Source organism: Malaclemys terrapin, chromosome 11 (assembly GCF_027887155.1).
Source record: "Malaclemys terrapin pileata isolate rMalTer1 chromosome 11, rMalTer1.hap1, whole genome shotgun sequence".
Classification (NCBI taxonomy): domain Eukaryota; kingdom Metazoa; phylum Chordata; order Testudines; family Emydidae; genus Malaclemys; species Malaclemys terrapin.
Genome location: NC_071515.1, coordinates 570,360 through 581,200, shown reverse-complemented (window position 1 = coordinate 581,200; position 10,841 = coordinate 570,360). Strand labels below are relative to the sequence as shown.

General features: G+C 52.5%; 1 pseudogene; it reads left to right on the top strand.

Annotated features, from left to right (window-relative positions):
- Positions 1 to 8,154: 8,154 nt before the first annotated feature.
- Positions 8,155 to 8,330, top strand: LOC128845813 (U2 spliceosomal RNA; annotated as a pseudogene).
- The last annotated feature ends 2,511 nt before the right edge of the window (positions 8,331 to 10,841 follow it).

Below are 10,841 nucleotides of genomic sequence, written 5' to 3'. Positions count from 1 at the left end.
TGGGGATTTGGAGCCCAAAAAGCCGGACATGTCCGGGAAAATCCGGACGTATGGTAACCCTAGTGAATCAGAGCAGGGGGGTGGCCATGGTCTGAGCAGGGGGCGGAAATTTACTGGCCTGGGGGGTCAAGCAGCTGGAGGCAGCATTAGGAGAGGGGTTAAAGGGAAATTCAGGGCTGTGGGGGGAGGAGACGGAGTTAAGCCCAGGCGTGAGGCGCTGGCAGAGGGTGACAGAGGGAAAAACTCAGCACAGGTGGGGCAGAGGGGGCAGCAGTTACCCCAGTGGCACTGAGACACCCATGCTTGGCAAAAATAGGTTGTTGGGGGAGGGAGGGCGAGATGCTTTTTTATTTGTACGGGCACATGAAGTGAGCATGCTCAGTACATCTTCTGAAGCCACTGCCCTTCCCCCTGCCCTAACTGTGCGTAGATGTATTAGCAGGAGTGTTGTGAGCAAGACCCGAGAAGTAATTCTTCCACTCTGCTCCGCGCTGAGTAGGCCTCAGCTGGAGTACTGGTTTCCGAGCGGTAGCCGGGTTAGTCTGTATCAGCAAAAAGAACAAGGAGTACTTGTGGCACCTCGGAGGCTTTTGCAGTATTTTCCACTGCATGCATCCGATGAAGTGGGTTTTAGCCCACGAAAGCTTATGCCCAAATAAACTGGAGTATTGTGTCCAGTTCTTGGTGCCACATTTCAGGAAAGATGTGGGCAAATTGGAGAAAGTCCAGAGAAGAGAAAAAAAAAAGGAAAAAAAAAAAGATTAAAGGTCTAGAAAACATGACCTACGAGGGAAAATTGAAACATAACAGTTTTCAAGTATGTAAAAATCAAGTTGCAGTTTTTTACAATCTCCACATATCAATAACAGCTACAGATAGCACATTTCTACAGTAGCAATTTCAGACACACTATAGTACAAGGAAATGCTACCTGGAGGCATTTGCTACAACAGGTAGCAGTTTTATACAGTAACCACATCTTACAGTCCAATATATCAGTAACTGCTACCAGTAGCACATTCCTACAGGGAACAGTTTAATACGCTACACCTGCCCCAGCCCTTCCCCTGGGCTCCCCTCACCTAGGGTTACCATACGTCCTCTTTTTCCCGGACATGTCTGACTTTTCGGCAGTCAAACCCCCGTCCGGGGGGAATTGCCAAAAAGCGGAACATGTCCGGGAAAATGGCGGCTCTGTTTAAGAGCCCGGCTGCCTGAACGCTACCGGCTTCGGGCAGCCCCGTGCCTGGAGACCCTGCGCCACTGGAGCCCGGGAGGGGAAGTGCCCGGCTGGGGGCGCAGGGTCTGGAGGCACGGGGCTGCCCGAAGCCGGTAGCGCTTGGGCAGCCCCGGTTCTTAAACAGAGCGGGGGCGGCTGGAGCCTCCAGCCCCCGGGGCTCTGTGTAACTGACACAGTGTCAGTTACACAGAGCCCCAGCCGCTGGAGGCTCTGTTTAAGAACCGGGCTGCCCGAGAGCTACCGGCTTCGGGCAGCCCCCTTGCCTCTGGACCCTGCGCCCCCAGCCGGGCACTTCCCCTCCCGGGCTCCGGCGGCGCAGGGTCCGGAGGCACGGGGGCTGCCCAAAGCCGGTAGCGCTGGGGCAGCCCGGCTCTTAAACAGAGCCTAAGAGGAGCAGAGCCTCCAGCTGCGGGGGCTCTGCTCCTCTTCCGCTCTGTGTAACTTATACAGTGTAAGTTACGCAGAGCCGCCGGAGCCCCGGAGGGGAAGTGCCCGGCTGGGGGCACAGGATCCGGAGGCAAGGGGGCTGCCCAAAGCCCGAGCGCTACCGGCTGGGCGCTTCCCCTCCCGGGCACCAGCTGCGCTGGGGAAGCGCCGGCTGGGGGCGCAGGGTCTGGGGGCTGCCCGGGAAACCGTGATGCTGGTAGCACTGGGGCAGCCCTTTCCCCCTGGCTGGGAGTGGGAGGGAGGAGGGGGCGGAGTTAGGGTGGGGGAAGGGGCGGAGTTGGGGCGGGGCTAGGGGTGGGGAAATGGGCGGGGCCATGGCCCGTGGAGGGTCCTCTTTTTTTATTTATGAGATATGGTAACCCTACCTCACCTGCAGGCTCCGGGTGCGGGGCTGGGGCAGGCAGAGCCCGGGGTCCCCCCGGCCGGGCACAGAGGGGTCAGGGCCAGCAGCGGCTCCGCCCGGCTGGGAGCCCCAGCCCACAATGGAGCAGCAGCACCAGCGTCTGACCCGGGAAGTCCAGCCCCGAGCACGCTGGGCAGACAGAGCCGCCTCCGCTCCCTTAGCAGCAGACAGCGCCAGAGCCCTCCCGCGTAGCGGCTCTCGGCCTGTCCGGCCTCCTGCAGCCCTTCCCGGAGCCGGATCTGTCCGGCCTGGCCCAAGTGTCCCCTCACCGAAAAACTCATTGCTTCCAAATCAGACAAAAGTGTCACGGTCACACTGACACCGACAAATCACGACTTTCTCCTTTTCACCCTAGACTTAGAACATCCATGGACTGGAATGTAAACCTGTCCTTGCAGTTCAGTGTATGCGATATAGAGCCCGGGGGGCTGCAGACTGTGTCTAGGATTCCCAAAGGGATCTGCACCTCCATTCGAAATGTTTTTGGGGTCCACAAATGGAAAAAACCCACTGGCCTAGTCCCTGTTGCAAACCACTGGCCTAGTGCCCGTGCTGCTGGGGGAGGGTCAGGGGACCCCCCAGAGCTGTTCCTTTGGTTCTGCTCTTTCACTGCAGCTGGGGGTAGGGTGACCAGACAGCAAATGTGAAAAATTGGGACAGGGAGTGGGGGGTAATAGGAACCTATATAAGAAAAAGACCCCAAAATCGGGACTGTCCTATAAAATCGGGACAGCTGGTCACCCTAGCTGGGGGCCCTGGAGCGCCGTGACCCCGACAGCGTCAGCGGCACCATTTCAGTCTCAGGGCCCTTTTCAGGTGCTTGTAACATCCTCAAATGACTAGACGGGCCTGCAGTCTGCTATAGTCCAACAACCGCTATGTTCATCTTTCCAGTAGAGAGGCTCTCTGCCGGGGGAATTTGGTTTGCAAGTTGGATGGGAAAACTCTGTTGTGATGTAGGTTTGGGGAGAGGGCAGGAAAGAGTCACACATATGGGGGGAGGGGGATTGTTACATTGAGAGACTTAAAAGCTCAATAGGTTGAATTTATCCTAAAAGAATAAATATGTTGAAAACTAAGAGGTGATGTCATTTGAAGTATAGGTACCGTCACAGCGGGGAAATACTGGTTACCAAAGCACTCTTTAGTCTAGCGGTTCAAGGCCTCACAGGAACCCATAGCTGGAAGCTGAAGCCAACGAATGTGGATTAGAAATGAGGCCTCCATTTTCAGTCATGAAGATGATTAATCCCTTCTAGAACATTCTCAAATGCCCTTCTCGCCCTGACAGGCTGCAGAATAAAATCCTCATTTGCTCCAGTTTGTCCCATCCGCGGCGAGCCGAGGACGGGAACTGGCTGCAGTGGAGCGGGTGGCTGTCGAGGAGGTGGCTGTGTATTTCACCCGGGGGAATGGGCTCTGCTGGACCCGGGTCAGAGAGCCCTGTACTGGGATGTCATACAGGAGAATTATGAGATTGTGACCTCGTTGGGTAAGAATCCCTCTTCCCTCGGGGATTAGACACTGGGGGGAGGGGGTCTGTGAAGCATAAGGGCAGGTGTCATGAGGTGCCTGACGATGCCGGGAACCCCAGGAAGTGTCGCACAAGAACTCTGACAATAGCAGCAGAGACGTAAGGAAACCTCTGTGGTGCTTCGCGAATACGTCTTTGTGCTCCGGGGCCTCTTGGCTGGGTTGAGTCTTCATGAGTTCCTGGGGATGGGGCGTGATGGTCGCTGCTGCTGCTGCTTCTGCTTCACAGATTAGCAGGACTCTGTGTCTGCGGCTGAGCCCAGGTGGGACTCGAGCGGCTCCTCTGCCCCCCGGGCCTGTGGTGCGCAGGGCAGCTGGAAGAACAGGAGTTCTTGTGGCACCTTAGAGACTAACAAATTTATTTGAGCATAAGCTTTCGTGGACTACAGCCCACTTCATCAGATGCATGAAGTGGAAAATCAAGTAGGAACATATATATATATATTCACAGAGAACAAGAAAAAATGGATGTTGCCATACCAACTGTAAAGAGAGTGATCAGTTAAGGAGGGCTATTATCAGCAGGCGAAAAAAAAACGTTTGTAGTGATAATCAGGATGGCCCATTTCCAACAGTTGACAAGAAGGTGTGAGTAACAGTGTGTGTGTGGGGGGAAATAGGACTCCTGGTTCTTTTTGCGGATACAGACTAACACGGCTGCCACTTCGAAACCTGTCCGAGTAGCTGGGGTGGATGAGCTCAGCAATCCTCGCTAAAGGAAGTGTTCTGGTCGGTGTCTGAAGTAGGGAGCAGCCCGACATGGCTGGGGAGGGAGGCAGGCCTGGGGTTTGGCACCTGTGCCCAGTCCAGGGGGTGGCTGGCCGTGTGTGTGGGCCCGTCCTAGGGGTCTTAGCGCTGCAGGGAGCTGAGCCGCTCTATGAATGATGGGAGAACTTGTGTGTCATTGTAGGCCCAGGGGGAATTGTGGGAAGGATTTGAGCAATTATTGACACTCGTGTAATAGAACCTGCATCCTCACTGCACCATGAACTGGGAACCAGCCTGAGTGCAAGCAGCCCCTGGGTGTAGCCTCTGCCCCCGCAATGACCAGCCAACTTGGCTTTGCTTGTGTTGGACCATTAGGAGACTATTACTGGACTCCGTGACCCGGTCTGGCGTCCACACTTGAAGAGGAACGTTAACACATTGGAAAGGGGTTATACAAGTGCCACAAGAGTGATTCGAGGTCTGGAAAATCTGCCTTAGAGAGAGTGACTGAAGGAGCTCAGTCCAGTGAGTGTATCCAGGAGAAGTTAAGAGGTGTTTTGAACTGAGGCCGCAGGTACCTACGTGGGGAGTATATTTCTGACAGCCGAGAGCTCCTTAATCTACCTGACAAATTCAGAAGAGGATCCAGTGACTGGAAGCTGAAGTTGGATAATTGACTAGTCAGAAAGTGCAAATGTTTAAGAGTAAGGTGAGTGAACCACTGGAGTAACTTACCCAGGGCTGTGGTGGCTTCTTCATCATTAGGAGTCTTTGAATGAAACCTGGATGTGTCTTTCTAATAAATATAATCTAGCTCAACCACAAGATATGGGCTTGATGCAAGGAATCTCAAAGGTGAGGTTCTCCTGCCTGTGTAGTATCGAGGACCATAATATTCCCGTCTGACCTTATCATCTGGGAATGAATGTTTGCAGTTATGCAGATTACTCAAAAACCTGGCTAGCCTCGTCTCTTGATTCAAGCCACAATTCAGCAAACGTCCCTGATTATCAAGCACGTAAACACATTCTTTCCTCCATTAAAGTCAATGGGACTCAAGCACTGAGTTTCAGTGGTGCGCTGCACAAGGCCACCTGGGAGATTATGGGGGGGGTTCAGTGGGATTTGTTTGTATGGAATATCTCCTGCATCTAAGGAAAGGAAGGCGGGAGAGGACGATGCACTTACTTTCACAAACTCAGAGAACTAGTACCTGTGGTCCCATGGCAAGAAAATCTAAGGGAAAAAGGCATTCAGGAGAGCTGGTGATTTCTCAGAAAGTATTTATGACACAACAGCAAACTCTCCCAATGACAGGGAAAGATAGGAAGAATAGCAAGGAGCCAATATGGCTGCATTGAGGTCTTGAATGACATGAACATTGAAAAGGAATCCTACAAAATATGGGAACATGGACAGATTGCTAAGGATGCGCATGAAAGAACAGCAGAAGCATGTGGGGGGAAAATCAAAAAGTCTGAGGCACAAAATGAGTTACAAATAGCAAAAGACATAAAAGGCAATGAGAAAAGATCCTGTAAATAGATAAGGAGCAAGAGAAAAAGAGAGGACAATGTAGGCCCACTACTTGGAGGAGAAGGAGAGCTAACATATAACAACATCAAGAAGGTTGGGGTGTAAAGGTCTTTTTTCTCTCAGTCTTTATTTAAAAAGTTAATGTTATCCAGATGCTTAACACAACTAATGTCAAAAACAAGGGGGAAGGAACAAAACACACTAGAGAAAGAACAGATTGAATACGTCAAACTTATTAAATATTCTCTAAGTCATCAGGGTCTGATAAAATTCACCCTGGGGTACTGAAGGAACTAGGGTACTGGAGGTCCCAGAGACAGGAGAAGGGCAAACCTAGTACTTCTTGTTAAAAGGGGGACAAAGATGTCTTGGGAGTTATAGGCAAATCAGCCTAACTTTGATATCGACGTAGACACTGAAGCAAATTATTAAATCATCAATTTGTAAGCACCTAGAGGATATGTAATAGCCAACATGGCTTTGTCAAAAATAAATCAAGGCGAGTCCAAAGTGCTATCCTGAGGAAGGACAAATTACATGCACAAATCCACAATGGGGAGTGACTGGCTAACCAGTAGTACTGTGGGAAAGGATCTGGGGTTTTAGTGGATCACAAAATGAATGTGAGCCAACAGTGCGATGTAGTTGCAAAAGGGGCTAATACCACTCCTGTATTAACAGGAGTGTCCTGTGTCAGACACAGGAAGGAATTGTTCCTTTCTACTCGGCACTGGTGAGACCTCGGTGGGAAATTGTGGCTGTTCCTGGGTGCTCGGCTTTAGGAAGATGTGCACAATTGAAGAGTGTCCAGAGGAGAGCAATGAAAATGATGAAAGTTATAGAAACACTATCCTATGAGAAAAAGCAAAGACAAGTGCCCATGTTTAGTCTCGAGAAAAGAAGACTGAGTGGGAGACCTGATACCAGTCTTTAAAGATGTTGAAGTGTTATAAAGAGGACGGTGATCAATTGTTCTTTATGTCCACAGAAGGCAGGCCATGAAGTGACGGGCTTAACCTGCAGCAAGGGAGATGTAGGTTAGGAAAAACTTCCTACCTGTAAGGACAGTTCAGTGGTGGAATAGGTCACCAAGGTACGCTGTGAAACCCCATTCCCTAGAGGTTTTTAAGGACAGGACAGACAATCATGGGTTTGGGTTTCTAGGGTATTTGGTTCGGACTCAATGCCGGGGTCTGGGATAGGTGACCTCTTCCCAGCAATGTGTTTCTACGATTCGGAGATATGAGCTGATACAGGAGGAGAATGTGGACCCCACCTGCATGGTGCAGGGTCTGGGGGGGAAGGAGGAGATGGCAGGCACACTGCGAGGGGCAGGGAGGGGTGGCGTGGGGCGGAAGGGCCACGGTTCGGGCACTGAGGGCCCCTGTCACCCTGCACCCACCCTACTACCAGAAAACTCCCTGCCCAGCTCTGCAGTCTTGTTTTCCTGAGCTGAGTGCAAAAGCTGGGGGTCAGCGCAGGGCAGGCCCCTGGGCAGTGGCTAGATAGGGCACTGGACGTGTGCTGAGCGAAGCTGTAAGCGTCTGCCACACGCCTGCTGCACTGGTTCAGTAGCTGTGCCAAGGCACCACGGCGCATCGGGGCTCTGGCCCAGCGCGGGCACAGTCTCTCTGACCCGTTGCTGTAAGCGTTGACGCTGGCGGGTGGCGTTACATGTCAGTGGGCGGGTTTAGGCCCATTAGCAGTGTCTGCCAGGAGCCAGGGAAGCCGCCCACATGAATTGAACGAAGCAGGCGGGAGGAAGTCTCTGTCTGTGCAGAATCCGGTTTGGAGAGTTCTTGCTTTGAGGGATTGAATGGGAGTGATTTCAGGGCAGTGATTGACACTTAGTTCCATCGTCCCCAAAGTCTTGTTAATGCTGCCTGGTGTCCGTCTGCGAGCTGCTCCCGGGGCTGTAGAAAGCGGCGGGAGCGGGAGGGCTGCGTAGTGTTGCAGTAAAGAAGCATCACTTCTCTGCTCCTTAGAGATAAGACCAAGTGCAGTAGCTTCTTGGTCCATTAACGGCTTTGGTCAGGCATCGTGACGTGTTTGGTCTTTGACCCCGAAGTGAAAACCTTGTCTTTGATTCTTGGACCCTGAAGTGCAAATATTATCTCCTCAGCTAATATCTGTTCTACTCAGTGTGATCTCTGATCTGTTCCCCATTGCAGAGCTGGGTGGTCAATTTTGGGGCAGTGATTTCCACTTAGTTCTATAGTTCTCACAGTATTTGGTCTTTTGGCCCCAAGATGAAAACTCTGTCTGTGTCTCTTGGACGGTGAAATACAAATATTATCTTCTCAGCTAATATCTGTTCTACTCAGTGTGATCTCTGATCTGTTCCCCATTGCAGAGCTGGGTGGTCAATAGGGGTTTGGAGAAAGGGAGTTGGAGTAGGGGCTTGTTCTGCCATTCCACGCGTCAGCCTGGCATTGCAGCGCTTCCAGGAGTGGTGCCTCTCCCAGCTGGGACAATCTTCTGGTTCAAAGGAAGTGAAAACAATGGTGGGGTCAGAGTCTGGATTGTGATGTTCCCATGTCTTGTCTTTGTTTCAGGCTGGTTATTTGTGAGCTTTGAGTGGGGGGTTGCTGTTGTATTAAATTTTGCATTACTGTTGTTTGTAGATCACTTAAAGGACTCTACTTATTTGCTGGACTGTTGGTGTTCACACTGCTCTTCTTCATGTACTTTCCAAAAGTGTGTGATTTGGATCAGCCGTTCATCTGTGTGCCCCTGAAAGAGAATGTTTCTGACCCTTTCCCCTTGAGAAAATATCGTCGTTTTAGTGTAGGGAACAGTCTCTGTCAGTGGTTTCCCCAGCCTAGGAGCAGAAGAGGAGGAATGTTTGAGTCAGATGGGTAGTTTCATCCACAAGAAACCTCCTGATCATCTGATCTGACCCCCTGTACGTCCCAGGCCACTGCCCCCCACCCAGTGACCCCTGCAAAGACCCCAATCATCTGGATGAGACCATCTGCAGACTATCCTCTTGTCGGCCACGGGCAGAGAGTAGGAGGGACTGAGGTGCACCGGATCCTGAGGCCCCTGCCATGGAGGGAATTGATTTGGGAGATACACCCAGAGGATTCGAGCAAGCGACCCAAGGTCCCTACTGTAAAATCCCTTCCCGAGCCCCAAATGGCGATTGTCAGTTTGGCCCTGAGCACGTGAGCAAGACACACCAGGCAAGCGTCTGAGGAAGATCATACATTGAGCCAGTGGGTCCCTGGCCGATCTCTGGCGCTTCCGGGTCCTACGCGGTGCTGGGTTCTCAGTGACTCGCATTAACTCAGGAGAGAGAGAAGAGAGAGGGGCCCCAGAGCTGAGCGCCGCAGAGCAGAGACTCCCACGCTGGGCAGCCCCTTCCAAGGACGGCTGTTACTTTGGACCTGGAACCTGTTCTCCGAATCCCACTCCATCTCTCCCTGCTCCCAGCTCTCTCCCCTCCCTCTCAGTTCAGCCCAAGGTGGAAGTTCCCCCCTGAAATCGGGATTCCAGCCCCACCCCAAGATGCTGGTTGCTCCATGATGGGGTTTTACTCCTTGGGGACTGAAATCAAGCAGTCTAAGAATGGGAAGGCGCAGACGGAGACCGGCCCGTCCAGATCCTGGTGATGCTGGAGATGAACTCCCGGCACGGAGATGTCTACACCTGCCAGTGGGGCACATCAGCCTGCAGTGCCCCCTCTTACTAGGATAAGAGACTCTGCACCTGGCACATTCCCTGAGTCCTCAGGGGCACCCCTAGCTCCGTGGAGCCCGCGGGAGACATGGGCATGTCTCTGAGAGCCGTCCCCATCCCTGGGGGCAGACAGCTGAGACGTGACAAAGGGAAGGAGAGGCTGGGCCTAGCCCAAACCACCCGTGCTCTTGTTTTCTCAGAGGCACAGGCTGACCCTGCCGTCGCTGGGGTCGGGAGCTCTGTGCTGGGGTTGGTCTTCATGATCCTGGGATCGCTCATCTCCCTGAGGAATAAGAAAGGTGAATGGCTCCGGGACAGCACTGCGCCACCAGGAAATGACTCCCATGGGGCCGTGATGAAGTCGCACTGGAGGATTTCACTAGAATTTTGATTCACCACAATTTACTTTAGCTTCCCCTTCCAGCATGAATCAAGTTCTCCAGTGACCGAGGAGCTTCCTCTGCCTTTCTCTGCCCACGGCCAGGAAGTGTGGGGCTATTCTCAGCTCCTGGCTTCCCATAAATCTGAGTCAGACCATTCAGATTTGGAGCTACAGTTGTGGCCCTCCTGGCCTCCCCTCCAGGTCTCGTCTCTAGTCCCACACGCTCCTGGAACGTCAGGGAGTTGCGGGCACAGTTGGTGGTGTCTGTAAATCAGCCACTTTCTCTCTAGTTGTGAAACAAATACACTTCCCCTATTACAAATATGGAGACCAAACTCACGTGAGAAACGCAACAGCAATCCCACCCCTGAACTCGGAGACTAATTTATTGTACCCTCTACATTGCTTCCCTTTTTGCTTCAATGCACAAGAAACATGTAATAACTTCCTGAGTTCCTGTTACGTACACGGGTCACACACACACACACACACACACACACACACACACACACACACACACACACACACACACACACTCTCATTCACTCACTGACCATCCATACAGCGCTCTTCCAAAAAGCACCAGAGAACTCAGCTGAAACAATAAATCGGTGACATTTGAGAGTTCTAGCCCCAGACCACGAGTCAGGCTGAATTTTACTTAGAAATCGCATCTCTGGCGATGAAGTGGCGAGCGTTGGCACGTCTGTCCCTAGCACAGCACTTGCTCGGCAGGGGGCAGGGGTGCCAGATCCCAGGGAGGGGGAAAGGGCAGGAGAGGGTCTCTCCTTGGGGCGGGGGTTTCCGTGTAAGAGTTCCACACACCATTTGACCCTTCTGCTCTCTAGCGCTGATGAGACGTGTTAGCTGATGGCTGGAGCTCCAATCGCTGATCCCCAGGCCTCAGTGCT